Source organism: Bidens hawaiensis, unplaced genomic scaffold, assembly GCF_021521415.1.
Source record: "Bidens hawaiensis isolate Kalapana, Puna unplaced genomic scaffold, B.hawaiensis_p1.1 tig00038657_1, whole genome shotgun sequence".
NCBI classification, from domain to species: Eukaryota; Viridiplantae; Streptophyta; class Magnoliopsida; order Asterales; family Asteraceae; genus Bidens; species Bidens hawaiensis.
In genome coordinates this window covers 66,773-75,889 of record NW_027496799.1, presented here as the reverse complement: position 1 = coordinate 75,889, position 9,117 = coordinate 66,773, and the positions used below count along the sequence as shown (strand labels likewise).

The 9,117-nt window shown below is 39.7% G+C and overlaps 1 pseudogene; it reads left to right on the top strand.

Annotated features, from left to right (window-relative positions):
- Positions 1 to 1,085: 1,085 nt before the first annotated feature.
- LOC143590555 (putative ribose-5-phosphate isomerase 2 pseudogene) lies at positions 1,086 to 2,065 on the top strand (annotated as a pseudogene).
- Positions 2,066 to 9,117: the final 7,052 nt, after the last annotated feature.

The following is a 9,117-nucleotide window of genomic DNA, read 5'->3' as shown; positions in this document are numbered from 1 at the left end:
ATCCCAAGTAAGCACGTTGGCTAAATGTATGATAATTATATTATTATACTGTATATAAGATAAATATTGAAGGTTTGGTGTCAAAATGAGTATTTTTGATATTTTATTAGTTTTTTTTTTGTTTTCTTTCTATTTTTATTTTGATTTACATTTTTGTTAAGTGTTCTAGATGTGTTAACGTGATGAACGTAGTTGATACCAACTGAATCCACGTTAAGTCGCCGTCATAAAGCCCATGTATTGCCAAGGGCCGATTTTTTAAAATCTTTTTTGGAAAGGTTAATTTAGCAAGTTTATTATATGGGTTTAGTTTCGGTACTGTAAGGAAGTTTACCAATACCGATCAATTGGCACCAACTCGTCATCGCAAAACGCGAATTTTACCAACAGTCTATTAGAGAATACATATGGAGAATTATATTTGAGATATAATTGTGTTTGTATTCTCTAATACAGTCGGATTTTACCGACCCAATAAACGTCGTTTTCAATATGATACCGTTCACTAATTTATTTTTTGGTTTTAGTGCCGGTGTAGTAACAAACCTAACCAATACCGCCTCAATTCGAGTCCCTCTTATTATTATTTTATGTGTACCAATACTGTTTTAGACGTTTATAGAATATTTTTTAGATTTACGTTGTGTTCCAGAGTCTCATTTAACGAGGGGAGGAAAGGGGAATTATGACAGAAATGAAAGCTAGGGGAAGAAAAATGTGTGATTTTATTTCGTGTTTCTGAGTTTAATAAAAATGAAAGGAAAAGAAGGGAAATTAAACATTTTAGGTGTTTCCGAGTTAAGAAGAAAAGAAAAGAAAGATACATTTTCCTATTATACCTTTTAAGTAAACTATTACATGGAGTTAGATATAAGAGTAATTTAGGAATTGATAAAAGTTATAATTAGACATGAATATTTTCTTTCCTAATCTCTCAAATTTGAGAGGATGATAATATGCTTAAATTTTCTAGTATTTTCCATCCCCTCTCTTTCTTAAAAAATCTCTGTAACATGACTTTTTAAAATTTTTCTCTTTTCTTTCCCCTCCCTAACGAGACTCAGGAACACATTAGTGTTTAACAAAGTTAATCGGTACCATCCGAAGAATAATAAACCCGAAGTTGATTTCGTCCCATGATGTTTCACGCTACCATCGGGTTTATTCTCCGGATATGATTCTCCCTATGTTTATATATTGTTTCCACCACCATATCCTCCATACAATCCCATAAATCAATACACACCATATCTTCCTAACAATATATCACACAATCATAATATCATTATGGCTATAACAATGCCACAACACGTTACACCCAAAATGTCACAAGACGAATTAAAGAAACTCGCCGCGTACAAAGCGGTAGAGTTTATCGAGTCGGGTATGGTTGTCGGGTTAGGAACCGGGTCGACAGCAAAACACGCGGTCGAACGAATAGGTGAGCTTATTAATAATGGAACGTTAGAAAACATCATAGGAATTCCTACGTCCGTACAAACACATGATCATGCTTTGTCGGTTAATATTCCGTTGTCGGATCTTGATACCCACCCGGTTATCGATTTGGCTATCGAGCGGATGAAGTCGACCCGGATATGAATTTGGTTAAAGGGCGTGGTGGGGCGTTGTTACGAGAAAAAATGATCGAATTTGCGACGAAAAAGTTCGTCGTGATTGTCGATGAATCGAAGGTTGTTGTTTATATTGGGGGGAGCGGGTTGGCGATGCCGGTTGAGGTTGTTAAGTTTTGTTGGAAATTTACCGCGCAAAGACTTGAAATGTTGTTTAAGGAAGCGGGTTGTGTCGTGAAGCTACGAGTTTGCGACGAGACGGGAGACCCGTTTGTGACGGATAATAATAATTATACGGTGGATTTGTATTTTAAGGAAAGTATTGGAGATTTGAAGGCGGCCGGGGATGCGATTTTGAGGCTGTCAGGAGTGGTGGAGCATGGGTTGTTTGTTGATATGGCGACGGTGATTGTCGCTGGTGATAGTGGTGTCACCGTGAAGAATAAGTCAGAGACGTAATTTTTGAGAACGACAACTATATTATAGAAAAATATATAGAAAAATATGTAGAAGCAATTAGACAGACTAATACAAGAAAGAAAAGATGTAACTTATGTTTTCTTTTTTTTTTGAGTGGGTTAAAGATGACAATATTAGGATGTAAAAGTTTAATTATTTATCTTCATTTTATTAGTTTTATGCCATAGTGGGGGTTTGTTTGCATCAAGATTTTGTTTTCATTTGTGTTTTTGGGTTTTTAGATGTTTCTTGTATAGTAAATCTTAATACTTTTTTGGAGTTAGTTTAACGCATCAAGAATGCAAGGAATTAAAGAACAGGGTAAATATGATGTTTGTTGAGGTATTTTTAGCTAAAAATGGCCGGGTTGGACCGATTTTAGCTTTCCGGAGTAAAGATCGAAGGTGTAACATGTAACAAATTCCCATAGAGAGACATGAGGTCGAAACCCGAAGATAATTGTTAATATATATAAAGATTAATTTGATAGACCAGTTTTGATGTGTTTATAAGAAATGAGATTTCTTATATAATATATAATAGTGTTTTTTTCCTTTTTATTTTCTATTTTTTGTTAGAATGACGGTATTTATTATAGAAAAACAACTTCTAGTTAGAAGCAAAGAACTATCACATGTAGAGAAGCCGATTTTTGATCTACTCGATCTAGGAATTTACGATATTGACAACTATACCATAAAAATGAGAGATGCTAAATATCATTAAACAGAGTCTCTCTTCGGTGTCTTTTCTTCAAATAAACTGGGTTCTCTCTTAATATGTGAATCACTCATCAACCCACGAACAAGACAACCCCAATAACAATTATCTTTTGATTCCATACTTTGAATGTATCGAGCCACTCCATCAACAAACTAGAAGTTTTATAGACTGGAACTAGCAACCCAGGCCAAGCAGCGACTAGATTCCAAACACAAATAACCATCAAACAACGACTCAACAAGCGATCTATTGATTCCCTTTCAGCATTACACTAAGGACACGATGAAGAAGGAATATATATAAAGATTAATATGATAGTGTAGGTTCCCAGCCGGATCTACACGGAAGTATCTCGTTCTACGTAGGTGTGGAATCCCTACGTAAGACGATACGAGCGTTAGATGCGATATACGTTAAAACCAAGCACAAATACACGTTACAATACTCAAAAGACACGTTGTATTGCAACCTTTCAACACGTGATATTCAATCACAATTACACGTACTGGAATTCACTCCTCTATACAACCCGTAACATAAGTATATATATGTTACGACAACTTCGCCTAACAGACTAGGCGAAGTTGTCAATAACTTCGCTTGTCCACAAGTTCGCTTATATCAGGCGAACTTGTGAGACAACCTTTCTAAATCAAACCAAAACAAACTAACACGATTACAGACACAAACATAACACTAGATACTGAACTACTGACATCATGTACCAACAGACTCCCCCTTGGCAGTAGCTTCATATCTCTATCTTTAATCACGTGTCTGGTAATCCCAAAATCTTGTATCTCCCGTCTTCAAGCATGAACTCCCTGTCTTACACAGACAGAGACAACTCTCTGGTATTTCTTGGCTTCTTCTTTCCATGCAGGAATATAGAATATCTTTTTCTCGTCTAGCACCTGCAAGTCAGCTTGAGACAAATTTACCAAGTGCATAGGATCATACACTCTCAGCACCTCTTGTTCATCTTCATCCTCCATAACCGCTTCAGCTGTTTGACTGTCGACATACCACCATTTCAGATTCTTTAGGACATCCTTGGGCATTAGTTTCATCGGTACTTCTTTCAAACACCGGATAGGCTTATACTTCATTATCATCCAAGGTTTGCCATCAGCTCTCATTCCTCTGTCTTTATCTTCAACAAGCTTCCCTTTCTGCGGCTTTAACAACTCGAACTTTTTCTCTTTTATACTTTCTTTCCACACGATCTTTCCAATAATTCTAGCCATATTATCATCACTCCTGTTTATCAACCCCAACTTGGCTAAATCCTTCACCTCACACTCCGGCAAGGTATTCAATGATCTCAACAACCTTTTGAAGTACTGAACTCCGTCAAAACGTTTAATCACAAACAGCCTCAACTGGTCATCATACAACCAGCATATTATCCCCTTCTTTGATTCAGTATACCCTTTGATATTATAACTCTTTTTAAACATAGTTGGAACCGCTGGCTTCTTTGTCTTTACGAACCACTGAGCGTAGCCTTCTTTCCATCTCGGCTGCTCTTCCCATTCAGTCTCATCGCTTCCCATATCTTGACCCACATTTGACTTATCCACTTCTGGAATTTCATGCTCAACATTATCCTCCACAATCTCTCCCTCTTCAATCTCACTGTCAATCACAATCTCAGCTCCTATTTTCTCAATCTCTTCAACCGGTAACACATCGTCGTCACCCACAGTATCATCATCCAACATCTCCTCATCATTCACTACCACCACATCATCACCCCCCTGATCCACCTGTTGCACTAGTTGACTCCCCCTGAGATGTGAAAGTTCCAAGAGTTTGTTCAGTTCTTGGCAACTCACCACCTGCACCTTTCGATGCATTGGGATCATCGTCTCGATCATTTCTCTTCTTCGTCCTCAACTCATCGCCCTTGCAGCTCGTCTCCCCCTGAGATGCTAAGAACTGTTTTAAAGCATCAAAAAGTTTACCGTGCTCAATCAGGAGGGACGACTGAATTTGATTTTCTGCAACAAGGCGCTGGATAGCGTGAGTCTGGATCAAGTTGATTCTTGACTGTTCTGCCACGACCCTTTCAAGAGTTGCTATCCTTTCCGAGTCAGATAAAGTTGCATCAAAATCAAACCTCATATGAGAAGTGTCTTGAGCATACGGTGGAGGGATTCCCAAGGTAGCCGGAACATCAGAAACAGGCTGAAAAGTAACCACAGGTGGTATTGTAACAGATAACCCTGCAGTGGCAACCAGTGTCGACTCAACGAATCTTGCAACAACCTCCGATGGAGTAAGAGTAGGAGGTGGCAAGGAAACAATTTCTGGAGCCGAAAACTGAAAAGTAGTGGGTGGAATGCCAAAGGAAGATGATGTAGATATCACGGGAACATCCGAGGTGATCGGTCCTGTCACAGTCATCGATGCAGGGACTATAGTCATACCCGATAAGGCGGGTGGAGAGAAACGAACCACCCTCGAGCTTTCACCAGCTCCCGAGCCTTCACCCGTTCTAACCCTTTTCGATCGACGAATCAACCGATCTAACTCCTCCTCATAGTCAGATTCACTGTCATCTGTGTCTTTCTTTCTTTTTCCATGAATTCTTTCTTGGGCGACTAGTATCTGTCTTGCTTCAGCAACATCATCAGCTGAGGGGTCAGAGTCGGTTCTTTCAGAATCAGCTACAGACGTAGCTACCATTGACACATCAGCACCAGAAACCTCTGCTACTGAGACCTGAATCTCTGCCTCAGGATCAACTCGCTCCATATCAAAGAACCCTTGGCCACCAAAAGCAGCTTCAAGGTCTACTTGTTCCTCCGGTGCCACAACAGGAGCAGCAGGCAATGCTTGCTGTACCACAGGTGGTGGTTGAGAAACAACAGCCTGTTGCGGTGCCGGATCCTGAAACTCGTCTCCACGAGGAGCAACATACGCCGGGTTTATCAAATACCCAAATAACGGAGTATGCCGAGGACGAAGCTCTGGTTTACTTCGAGCACTCAACGATCTGCATTGTGCGAATATCCTCTTGCTGACACTCTCTACATATCGAATTGGACGGCGTTGGGGTAGCGTAGGAGCCACATGATTCAAGATCATTTGTAAAAATCTTGGATACATCAAGAATCTTTCACGAGCTACCGCACGTCTCTGACGGTCTATTTCATAAAACACCATCTGACTGAAGCTGTAACGCTTGTTGTAAGTCAGTGCTGTCATTGCCGATTGCATCGTTGCACCCATACCGTCTGTACCAGCCTTACAACCCGACATGCACACGATCATCACGTGCATGAGAAAACGCCATTGATCCAACAAAAATCCCTTACGCCTCTGAGTGTCACCCAATGGACCGGAATAGCCCATTCGTAAAAATGCACCATCTCTGACTGGAGCAGTAAAGTCTGTAGGATCATCTCTAGTTTCATTCCCTAACTGCAAGGCGACCCTTATCTGCTCAGAGGAGAACTGCACCTCCTGATTGTTAACGATGGCGCGCATAACTGGGGGCTCGACCCTACAATCATATTCTACCGTTTGCCAGAAGTCTTCAATGTTCGGCAGAGAGATGGGCAGAGTTGTAGTAATAGCATGGAAGATACGCGGGCGGATAAGGAAAGAGATGATCTCGCGATAATCATCAACACCGCTAGCTTCCGGGTCCAGTGTGATGTACATATTGTGACCCGGAAAGAATTGACGGTTGTTATCACCACCTTCGTCACCACCAGCATCACCGGCTCCTGCTACAGCTGCCATATCTGCATAACAAACGGTCTAAGTTAGAAAATCGTCAAATCAGATCACAACTTCGCCTATTACCATGAGCGAAGTTATGATAGCCTCTGGTGTGCAGGCGAAGTTAGACATAGGGCGAAGTTGATTACAACTTCGCCTTTACAATAACTTCGCCTGATAACAGATTAACATTTTAAATAATATAAGACACTAGGCGAAGTTAGCTATAAGGCGAAGTTAAGGATAACTTCGCCTCACCATAACTTCGCCCCTTGAACAACTTCGCTCTTGATTAGTTAAAGATAAAAGCAGCAGGTGAAGTTGAGAACAACTTCGCCTAAACTATAACTTCGCCTGAACTGAAACGGCGAATGTTCAGAAGGCCAGACGAGGTGAGTTTGGTGAATTTGGTGATTGTGGACAATAAAAACATGTTACTAAAGAGATCTAGACGATCACATTAGTTACAAACACGTTAAAAGGAGTTTGAAAAGTGGGTGTGTGATGGTTTGCATGAACGAGATCCCAAATCGGACCAAAACGACATCTAATTAACGCCATTAACAAGAATTATAAGCATCACAGACCCTACACACCTTTAACACGGATCGAAATCAATTAACAACAAGGTGATAATGTGATAAGTTCGCCTGGGTTTTGTAAATATTAACTGGTGTTTGACCAAAAAGTCATTTATATAGGGCTGACATTACACAGGCGAAGTTAAGGTTTAACTTCGCTTACCCTTAACTTCGCCCAGTAACTTCGCTTTAAATTTACAAAAGAGGCCCTTAAACATTTGAACAAAATGCAACTTTCATTTAAAACTTCCTTTAAAGATTTAAATGTTATGATCAAAGACCAAGTAACCAAGTATTAAACCAAAAAACGACATATGTAAAGTAAATTTTAGAAATAAAGTACACGGGATCAAATTTCAGTCTTGACAGGGACTAGCATGTTTTAGAAAAGATCCGAACAGGAATCATACTAGTTAAGTGACTGTCGCATAGATCCATGTTCAGCGGTATTATGACATAAAGAAATAGGTTGTAAGCAGGTAAACAACTTAGTATGGTTTTCATCGCTTCTGTGATACGGATTAGGTACAATTAAGCTCAAAATTTAAATGGACAACACATCAGAGATTGTGATGCCTCCTATCTATTCTCAAAGCTTATTTGGCTTTCCCCAAGTCACCCCGAGTTGACCTCGACCCGTAGTGTCTGATTAAACTGTAATTCCATCTTGATCTTTTAGAGTCTTCTACCCGTTCTCTTTCTTGCCTCTTGATTGACAATTATAACACACTAGGCTTCAGAAGGCTTAACATCATCATATATATATTTTTTTAAATAATAAAGATTTACATAGCTCCAAACAGTAGACTACTGCAAGTCCCGAATCTGGATCACTGCAGGTACTTGACATATTTTCTTCTCGGAAATCAGAACACTCTCGGGCTCGTGTATGACTGGGTAATCGCTTTTCTGCCTATCATTCGGAAAGACGTATATGGAGACATACACAACTCTGAATGAGTCTTCCCTTTAAATCGAGAATATTTAGTGAGTATCACTTTTACGCACCATAAAAAGCTACCATAACATACAATGACTGTTCTAGAGTCTTTTAGGCCTAATAACTTCACTAGTTAAGCACACAGAAATAGTTTGTGTATCACTTTCTAAGGTTGGATCAATTTTCTAAGAAACATTGTATAGAAACTTCTTACGAAGTGTAGACTTGAAAAATTATATCATCTCCCCAAAAAAAATTTTAAATTCTATCGCCCCGATCAAGTCAAAGTCTTCAGGTAAACGGCTATCCTGAAGATCCAATGGATCAGCTGGACCGACCACATACGAATATGTGTCCTTCTAACTAAGTATGAAGGACTATTTTTCAGCGAAAGAATAAAAACACATCATAAACCGCCCCGGTCACTTTCAGTCATCTGGTTAATGGCTATCCTCATAATCTACTGGTAGAAGTGAGGACCAAACACATCCGAAGATATGTCCTTCAAACTGAAGCAACCGACATAATTCTAAGCGATAGTGACGTTTTTTTTATGTAAAAACTAAAAAAAAGGTTACTCGGGATTGATCATCCCATTAAGCTCAACAAGATTTTGAAAACGAGTTCTGTCAAACGCTTTAGTAAAAAGATCAGCGAAATTATCTAACGAATCAACCTTTTCGAGCACAATTAATTTATTCTCAGCACAATCCCGTATAAAATGATGACGAATGTCAATGTGTTTGGTTTTGCTGTGTTTGACGGGATTGTTAGTTACTGAGATTGCAGCAGTGTTATCAATGCAAATAGGAGTTTGAGTGAAATTCAGACCGTAATCGCGCAATTGCTGTTGTATCCAAAGAACCTGGGAGCAGCAGTTTGATGCTGCCATGTACTCTGCTTCATAGGTGGAAATGGCTACTGTGGTCTGCTTCTTGCACTGCCATGACACCAATCTTCCTCCTAGAAACTGGCATCCACCGGTTTTCGACATCCTGTTCTGGTTGCAACCTCCATAGTCAGAGTCTGTGTAAGCAACCAAGTCCAGGTCTCCCCCTTTCGTATACCACAAACCCAGCTTAGGCTTTCCTTTGAGATACCGCAATAT